Source organism: Lagenorhynchus albirostris, chromosome 5, assembly GCF_949774975.1.
Source record: "Lagenorhynchus albirostris chromosome 5, mLagAlb1.1, whole genome shotgun sequence".
NCBI lineage: Eukaryota > Metazoa > Chordata > Mammalia > Artiodactyla > Delphinidae > Lagenorhynchus > Lagenorhynchus albirostris.
Window position 1 is genome coordinate 123865131 of NC_083099.1, and position 9167 is coordinate 123874297.

The window sequence follows — 9167 nt, forward strand, 5'->3', positions numbered from 1 at the left end:
TATAAAAAAAAATTCAAAGTTGGGTGATTATTTATAGCCAAGGTGAATATACTTAAAATTAATTTCAAAAGCTTTACCTAGATAAAAAACCAAAATACATAAACCATTATTTTTTCATTAAAGAATATTTGCATATGTATTCAAAATTTAATGGTTTTGCCATTCTTTTACTGTATATATCTTTTCAAACTTACTTGCATACGTCTTGAGAAATTCAAATGTGTATAATCTGTAGCATTTTTATATTGCTAAGAACCAAATATAAAATTCATTTCCCAGAGGCTTTTATGAGTTAAATGGTAAATAAATTTTTAATGTATGTATGTAGTTAGAAATTGTATGTAATTAGAATTCTAACACTAAACAATGCCTATTAAAATTTAGTTAAACTAAAAACTATCCACAAAGCATTCACTTTCTATCAAATCTACACTCTTTGCTCGACCCCTATATACAATACCCCATATTAATTTTCGAATTAGGGATTTGTAATAATCTGCAAATTTTTAAAGTATGATTTACCCCATTCTTAACAGTTAATCTTTATTTTGAACAGTTTTAACTGATATTCTTTCCATCAATTTTTTAAGACTCAGATTTCATCCCTTATAAAATACTGAATTTAAGCTTACTATGCTTTATTGCGTATCACCTTCACATACCTGTTGTCATAATGTTCACTACCTCAGTTCCCATTCACATCTCAACCCACTGCAATCTCATTCCACTTACCACTGAAGTAGCTCTCCCTAAGGTCACTAATAAATGCCTGCTGAGCTCGCATGTGCGGGGGTGGGGCCCCGTGGCTTCCCCCTGTGCCTCCAGGCCACCGGGGTCCGCATCAACCTTGTGGAGTTCAACCCCGACTTCGTGGCTCCTACGGTACCCAAAGTGGAGTGGGCGGAGCTTCTGGAGGCTGCCAACACCTTGCATCTGGTCGAGGTGCACAAAGGCTGGAGGTGAATGTCCTGGAGGGCACCCTGCAGTGCCCAGAGTCAGAACATCTGTTCCCCATCAGCTGTGGGATCCCCAACATGCTGCTGAGTGATGAGGAAACTGAGACTTAAAAGCGTGTCCAGCCCCGGTTTTTCATTGCGAGCGTGTATCTTTGTTTACGTATATCCTGTTTGCTACTTCTATCCTGTGTATCCCCAACACTTGGGCCAGTGACACACCAAACACACAGTGTTCTTGAGCTCGGTATTATATATTTTTTCTCATTAAAGTTTCAAAACCAAAAAAAAAAAAAATTACTGGTGGCGCAGCCGCTGCCGACTCCTCTCCATCCTTCCCATGGGACGAGGGGCTGTGCCCGTGGTCAGACCCTTCTAGGAGGGTTAAGCCAAGTAACTGTAGTTGTCCTTTTCACCATCCACTCACTCCAAATATTCTTACTCGATCAGAATGTCAATGCATGTCTTAATTACTGGGACCCGAGGCTTGAATCTTGAGGACAGCTGGGTCAGTACTTCTCCAAGTGACTGCTGGTGCTTTAGAACCTTCCTCATTTTCATAATTCTCACAATAGCTGCCTGGCATCAGTAGTTTGCGATCTTCCTCGATGTTTTTGTGTGTGGTTTCTTGTTGCTGCTTCTATTCTGTTTCCAATCTTTATTTGAATTTTAAGCAGATGCTCCACATTGAGCATACTTTTCATCTTCAAATTTTCTTTCTTTGGTTTTCATGTCAATGAAAACAACTCTTGTTGATAGGGATTTTTAGGGCTACAGTGTAATGTGTGTGAATCCAGTGTGACAAAATACATAGTTAATTGACCACATAATGTCTTACGTCAACATAGAATTAGGGTGGACCACACCTACTGCTTAATTTTAAGAAGAAACCCTATATAAATGTTTGTTACATAGGCCTCGGCCAATGGTTACTCTGTATTTGCTAATGACTTTCCAATTTATTATCTTGATGCACAGAAAGAGCTAAACAATTAAGAGCGTCAGCAAGGCTTTTGTATCTACATTTTAATGGTGTTGGCAGAGAGTTAACAAAATTGTTCCTCTTCTGCATGAGAATTTTATTTTCAGTTAAATTTCCTAGCTTTGTTTCCCTAGAAACGGGGAAGGACGCTATTTGTCAACTAAGTTACTAAGCAACACTGCTTACGGTAAAACGACTGCTTAATTGAAGGCTGACTTAAACCAAGGGACAATACTTGATAGGAAGCCCTACTGTGAGGTTCCTCTGAGTGTAGAGACTCATAATTGGGCATGTACCTTGTACAGTCCATGAAAGGTCTTTCTACGGAGTTGGTACAAAAGATTATGGCTCCTGTGGAATGTGAGGCTTTTAATCAAGGGTAGTTTACACACCTGTAGATTCTGTATTTTATCTCCTTTCCACCTCAGCTGTTACCTGGGTGGAAGAGAGCTCACCAGAGCTGTATAGGTTTACAAGAACTGCTGCAAGACTCCTACTGAAAGGAACACCTACTGAAGAGGCCCTCCTGGCAAGCTGAGGTTCCTGCCCTAATCCTTTTGATTAGACTGGTACAACTGAAATATTGATTCAACTTCCAGATGTTCTGACATTTCCAGATTCTCAGCTTCTATATAATTTTCATTCAATATTTTTCTCTGTGTGTATATTTGTAGGCCAAATTTTCAAATTATGAAAAATCTTAACTATAGCAGGGTTAAAATATTTAGACTCACATAGTATTAACAATAACTATTATGATATAGGGAATTTGAGATCTCTCTAATATGAAAACATAATTTTTCATGCAGATTCTGAGTTGCAGCCTAGACAAAGTAGGAGAGAAGAGAGATAGAAAAATATTATGTCTTTCATCATATTACATGGATTAACAGCCTATACCATGAGTTGTATGTTTGATAGAAATGGAATCAAATTTTAATTTTCAAAACATAAATGTTGAAAATATACTTAATTACTTGAAGGTTTTATATAAAATACACATAATTTGCCATATGGGTATTTTCAAATGTGCTTTATTAATTAAGTATATGATTCATTCAGTAGTCATTTTTTTCTCTCTTATTTTAAATTATAATTTGGAAATATAACATGTGCACAAAATCAAACATATTTAGACCATGTTTGATAACAATGTCAGAACTAATCAAAATCTTAGGCAATAAAATATTCACACTTGATATTATATATTGAGCCTAAATTTGTCTACTTTTCAACATGGAGACAATCCAATGCTGCTCTAATTATAAATTAAACTTATTTTCAAAAATTAAAAGTATTTAAAATGCAAATGCCCTTTACAGCAATTTCAACTTCAATATTTAAGATATATCTTATTAAACCTTCTCCCACAACATTTTTTCATTTTGTTTCTCTTATTTGCCTTCAGTCATTGTTTTTTTTTTATTTGTGTTAATACGTGTTTAAACTTGTGGACTACATATCTAAGAAGTACCCATAAACATGGCTATGTTTAATTTTGAGTATATAATTCACAGTGAATTAAGATAAATATTTGACAAGTGTCTGGGTTGCTTGAACAGTTATTTCTATTCTCTTAGTGAATGTTTATGTAATTATCCTTTTGATATTATCATAACTGTCTATGTTACCTGAACACAAGTTCTGAGATATTTATTTGCTTCATTAATTACTTTATGCAGAGAGAACATATTGGACTTCTGGAATGCAACCAAAGAAATAGCAAGTATAGTAGATTTCAGGTACAATATTTTAGAATAGCAGATTGTTTCTCACTGCCAGAACAAGGTAATTCATTCCATCGTAAAATGACGATCAAAGGAAAGTTATCACAGTCACACTAGCTGATAAACTTTTAGTCAGAGATTAAGAATTGGACTTAAATTCCTTAATTAAAGTAATAAGCATAGATTTCATGATTTTTTCTTAAAAGCAAACTTTTCAATCTAATGTATGAAAACAAATGAGTGATACAATTGGCAGAAAATATTCCTGGACAAAGAAGTATGAAAATGAATGTCTTCCAATCTGTTTGAATGTGAGTTAAATGAATGTATTCAAGAGCAAATTAGGTCCCTAGTGATAATTACAGTGGGCTCTAATATGTTCAATACAGTATAACCTTGTTTGTATTTTGGCTTTACCATACTTTTAGTATCAGGTTAAACAATCTTCAAAGAAATGTACTTTCTCCTTGAGCTATGTATAGTGGTAATAGTAATAATAGTAATATGTCAAGATACATGAACAGAAAATTACTGAGAGTTTAACCAGACATTCAAAATAAAACTATTCTTGTTAATAGCTAAAAAAATCAAAAACTGAGACTTAGAAGATTATCAAAAGATGAATGCTCCAGTAATGTCTCATTTTCAAAGTTTTTATTTTAAGTATGAATTATGAGGCTAAGTATTCAAGTTACCAGAATTATGTCTTAAAGAACAACTTAGAAATGTAAGTGGAAATCACCAGGATCTATAACATATGTGTTATTATCCAATGTAGTGGTTAATTTTATGTGTCAACTTGACTGGGTATGCCTGTGAGGGTGTTTCAGGAAGAAATTAGCATTTGAATTATTAGACTAAGTAAAGAAGATCCACCCTCATCAATGTGGGCAGGCATCATCATATTGGTTGAGGGCCCAAACAGAACAAAAAGGTGGAGAAAGGGAAAATTCTCTATCCCTCTCAAGCTGGGACATCATTTCCTCCACCCTCAGCTCTCCCCCTACATTCTCAGTTCTTAGGCCTTCAACCTTGGACTGGGAGGTCCAGCATCAACTTCCTCGTTTCTCAGGCCAACAGACTCAAGATGAATTACACTACCAGCTTTTCTGGGTCTCCAGATTACAGATACCAGATTGTGGGACATCTCAGTCTCCATAAACCAGTTCCCTTAAAAAGTCTCTTCTCATTTATCTATATAACTATCCTATTGGTTCTGTTTCTCTAGAATTACTTAACACATCCAACTACATCACTTATCCAATGTTTTTCTAATCTAGTTTCTAAATTGAAAAGAAAAGAGACCACAGAGTACTTCTGTGTTTGTCTTTCAGCACATCTGAAGATTCCTCTTTCTATCCTGGAGAGCAAGATGACAAAGCTTAAACTGGTTGATAATATTGTAGACTAGTATGATGTTTAGTTAAACAAAGCATGCCAATTAATATTAAACTGAAAGGAGACTTTCATTATGTCGTACAGGTTTTTATACTTGGTGATATAATTCTCTAAAATATTTATCATTTTTGTAATTATCCTTTTTTATTGTTTTCAGAACAAAAGAGAAAATAGATGATTAGTTAAATCAATAACTCTCAAAGTGTGGTCTTGTTAGTCTTTAATGGCCCTAAGACTCTTCAGTGGGTCCAAAAGTTCAAAACTATATACATAATAATAGTAGGACATTATCTTTTTGCTCTCATTCACTCAGTAGTGTCAGTGAACGTTTTCAGAGGCTGTAATAGTATGTGGCGAAATGCAAAATACTTTTGATAATCCAGATTTCTTATATTAAGCATTATATAAGGGAGATCTGAAAAATGTAAAGAGATACTACTATTATCAATTCTTTTATTTTTAAAAATACAGCCATCTTTAGGAAAAGAAAAATGTTATCTATGTTTACGGGAAATAAGCTTATTGTTATATTTAAATCAACTAGAAATCAATATTTTAATTATTAGTTTTACTTTCTAATATAGTAACTATTGCTAGAGATAATCTACATAAATGTTTCAGGATCCTCAATAATATTTAATTATTCTGGTTCCTGAGAAACCAACAGTTTATGAAAAGAAAATGTTTGAGAACAAGTGACTTAAATCATTAGATTTATAATTCAATAATATCAAAGTAAGAATAATGGCAAAATATCATTAATGCCTAAAGAGCTATAACAAAGTCTCATATATGTAGAAGATCAGGGGAAGTTGTATCTTTGCCCATGCCAGGTACAACCATAAGACTACATGTTTAAACACATAATTCCTGTCAGGATCCAAGGCATCCATGACTGGAATTAAAGTAAATAACAGTTTCCCCTAACTCCAAATGTATCTGAAATATTGTATATCATTAGAGTATCATTTCTGAATTATTTTAGGCCTCACACTTTTTAGGTAAGGTAATGCTCTAGAGAATTTTTGTTTGCCATCTATGATTGCATTAACAAAATACCACAAAATTAGCATCTTACAAAAACACACATTTATTATGTCACAGCTTCTATGGGTCAGGAATCTGGGAACAGCTTAGCTGCATCCTCTGCTTTAGTCTCTCACAAGCTGCAATGAGTTTGTCATCCAGGGCTGGACTCTAAACTGAAAGTTTGGTGTGGGAAAGGACCCACTTTTCTAAGTTTATATAGTTGCTGACAGAATTCAGTTCCTAGAGACTGCTGGACTGTTGGCCTCAGTTTCTATCCGACTCTTGGCTGTGAACTACTCTCAGTTCCTTGTCACATGGGCCTCTCTAACTCAGCTGCTTGCTTCATCAAACTGCGGTAGTCAGAAAGCAATAGGGAGTCTTAGAAAGACACAAGTCACAATCTTCAGACTAATGGTCTCCCAACTGAGCTATTTTGGCCACCCTACAAGTCACAATCTTATGTAATCCAATCACAGATGTGATATCTCATCCATCTTGCCATATTTTATTGCTTATAAGCAAAGCAGGACAGCCAACTCAACTCACTGCAACAGGAGGAGATTACACAAGGGTGTGGATACCGAGAGAGAGCGTTAAAGTCACTTTAAGTATACCTAGTAATACCTGACTAAATTCCCAAGCACAGAAAAAAACAATGTCCAGTTATTATAAAAAACATGTTTTCACTCATGCATGCATTTTCTGATCATCGATTTTGTGATAAGCTCAATTTATGATGTGACTTAGGATGAAAAGAAAACCATGCAATTACCTTCTGTTCTAAATAAATATGAATTTCCTAGATGAAGAATAATAAGCAAATACTATCCTTTAGAAATTCTAATAACTTGCTGTTGGTACACTGGGCAATGGTATATCAAGTTTACTAAGGTCATTGCTAATGTGACACTAGAATTAAATCTTGGTGGACTAGGGAGCATTAGTGAGGTAAAAAGGTATCTTTGAGAAATAAAGACTGTCATGTAATGGGACTAGCAGAAGCAGATTCACAGGATGAAATAACTTGAAACCTTCTGGAAATTGCATCAAGGGGACAGGTTTTAAAAGTTAGGAAGGGGGGCTTCCCTGGTGGCGCAGTGGTTGAGAGTCCGCCTGCTGATACAGGGAATGTGAGTTCGCGTCCCGGTCCGGGAAGATCCCACATGCCGCGGAGCGGCTGGGCCCATGAACCATGGCCGCTGGCCGCTAAGCCTGCGCATCCGGAGCCTGTGCTCTGCAACAGGAGAGGCCACAGCTGTGAGAGGGCCTCGTACCGCAAAAAAAAAAAAAAAAAAAAAAGTTAGGAAGGGGTAAGATAATGAAGGATGTGTCTGCTAATAAAGGTCATTCAATCTTTTCACCTGAAAGTTACTGAAAAATATAATTTCTAATTATGATAAGTTGTACTTTCACAATGTAATCCATCAATCAATTAATGATAATATTTAGTGACATCATGCTGGAATTAATGGAGTGAAATGATTTGGGGAAATTAGATTACTATCACCAGGAAATTAAGATGCCTTCCATAATTATCCAGGTAAGAAATTTTGAAGATTTGAAGAAAGATACACTCTTGGAAAATAGAAGTAGGATCACATAAGATAGGTATTGACAAAGTGGGCTCTGTTAATAGATAACTTTCTGAGAAGGTGATAGAAGAGTGTCGACATTTCTCCTCCCTCAGCCCCCAAGTTAATGTATCTCCAATTCACGTGTGGATTTTATTAAAATCTGACTTTGTAGGTCTGGAGTAAGACTTGATAGTCTCCATTTCTAATAAGGTCCCAGGTGATCGTTAGGCTGCTGCTCCTCAAAACATATTTTAAGTAACACAAGACCAAACTAAGTTTTTGTTTGTTTGTTTGTTTTTTGCGGTACGTGGGCCTCTCACTGTTGCGGCCTCTCCCGTTGCGGAGCACAGGCTCCGGACGCGCAGGCTCAGAGGCCATGACTCATGGGCCCAGCCGCTCCACGGCATGTGGGATCTTCCTGGACAGGGACACGAACCCGTGTCCCCTGCATCGGCAGGCGGACTCCCAACCTAAAGGTTTTATGATTAGAAATGGCATGAGCGATCAAGACAAAGCATGTAGCATACACAATCACATACCCACACGCTCACATGGATCTAAAGAGAAGAATAAAAGTAGCTAAGGAGATACATGGACTAAACCACCATAACAAAAAGTGAGGCTGATAGTGACAAATAAAAGTACAGGTATTTGTATCTGGAGAGGCAGATTCTCAGAGTGGTCTTATCAGTTGCAGGATGATTTTAAGATAACTTTGGTGATGTGCAATCAATTTTACTACTTCCTTTGGTTCAAGAAAATTAACTTCTCATTAATCTCTACAACTGAAAAGGACCAGGTTAATGTTGGGAAGTATACTGGAAGGAAAGAAACAATGTATGTGGCAAATGGCAATTACACTTTTGATTAACACTGTTCTAGCTTATTTCCTCATTTTCTGTAAAGAGGGATGCACATAAAACTCCAAAAAGAATGGTAAAGATGGAATGAATATAAGGAAAGATTTCAAATTTATCTCTTGAGGAGAATGGAAAACAAAAGTTTGACTGAAAATAATTAAAAGTGTTACTAGAAAGAATTGACAAGTACTGTACATTTGAGCTGTGGATTCAACTTGTAGTAGCAACGGTGTACATAACTGTTTCACTTTTTATCCCCTCCCCTTTTAGAGCAAATGCTTTTTATTTTTTCTACCCCATATTCCTTCATCTCTGGAGGAGCAGTATCTTCAGTGTGGTAATTGTGCTTTCTTCCTGCTCCAAATATATTTCCTATATAACCTGCTAATTTCTGATTTAACTCTCTGTTTATTGGGGATAGTTGATTAGGTGTGGGATAGTTAACTGGGTGTGGGAGTCTTTTCCTGGAAACTTCTAAACTGAAGCTGAGATTGCCTCTGTTGGAATTTCTAATATGTAAAATTTGGAGCAGTGAGTCCCATCAGTTGACAAATTCTGTTGGAAATGAGAACGGAGCCAGTATACAAAGAAAAACAAGCATATGAGATTATATAAATATGAATTAGAGATTCTTGTTCTAAATG

General features: G+C 35.9%; 1 pseudogene; it reads left to right on the forward strand.

Annotated features, from left to right (window-relative positions):
• The first annotated feature begins 673 nt into the window (after positions 1-673).
• On the forward strand, positions 674-1220 carry LOC132520305 (multifunctional methyltransferase subunit TRM112-like protein; annotated as a pseudogene).
• The last annotated feature ends 7947 nt before the right edge of the window (positions 1221-9167 follow it).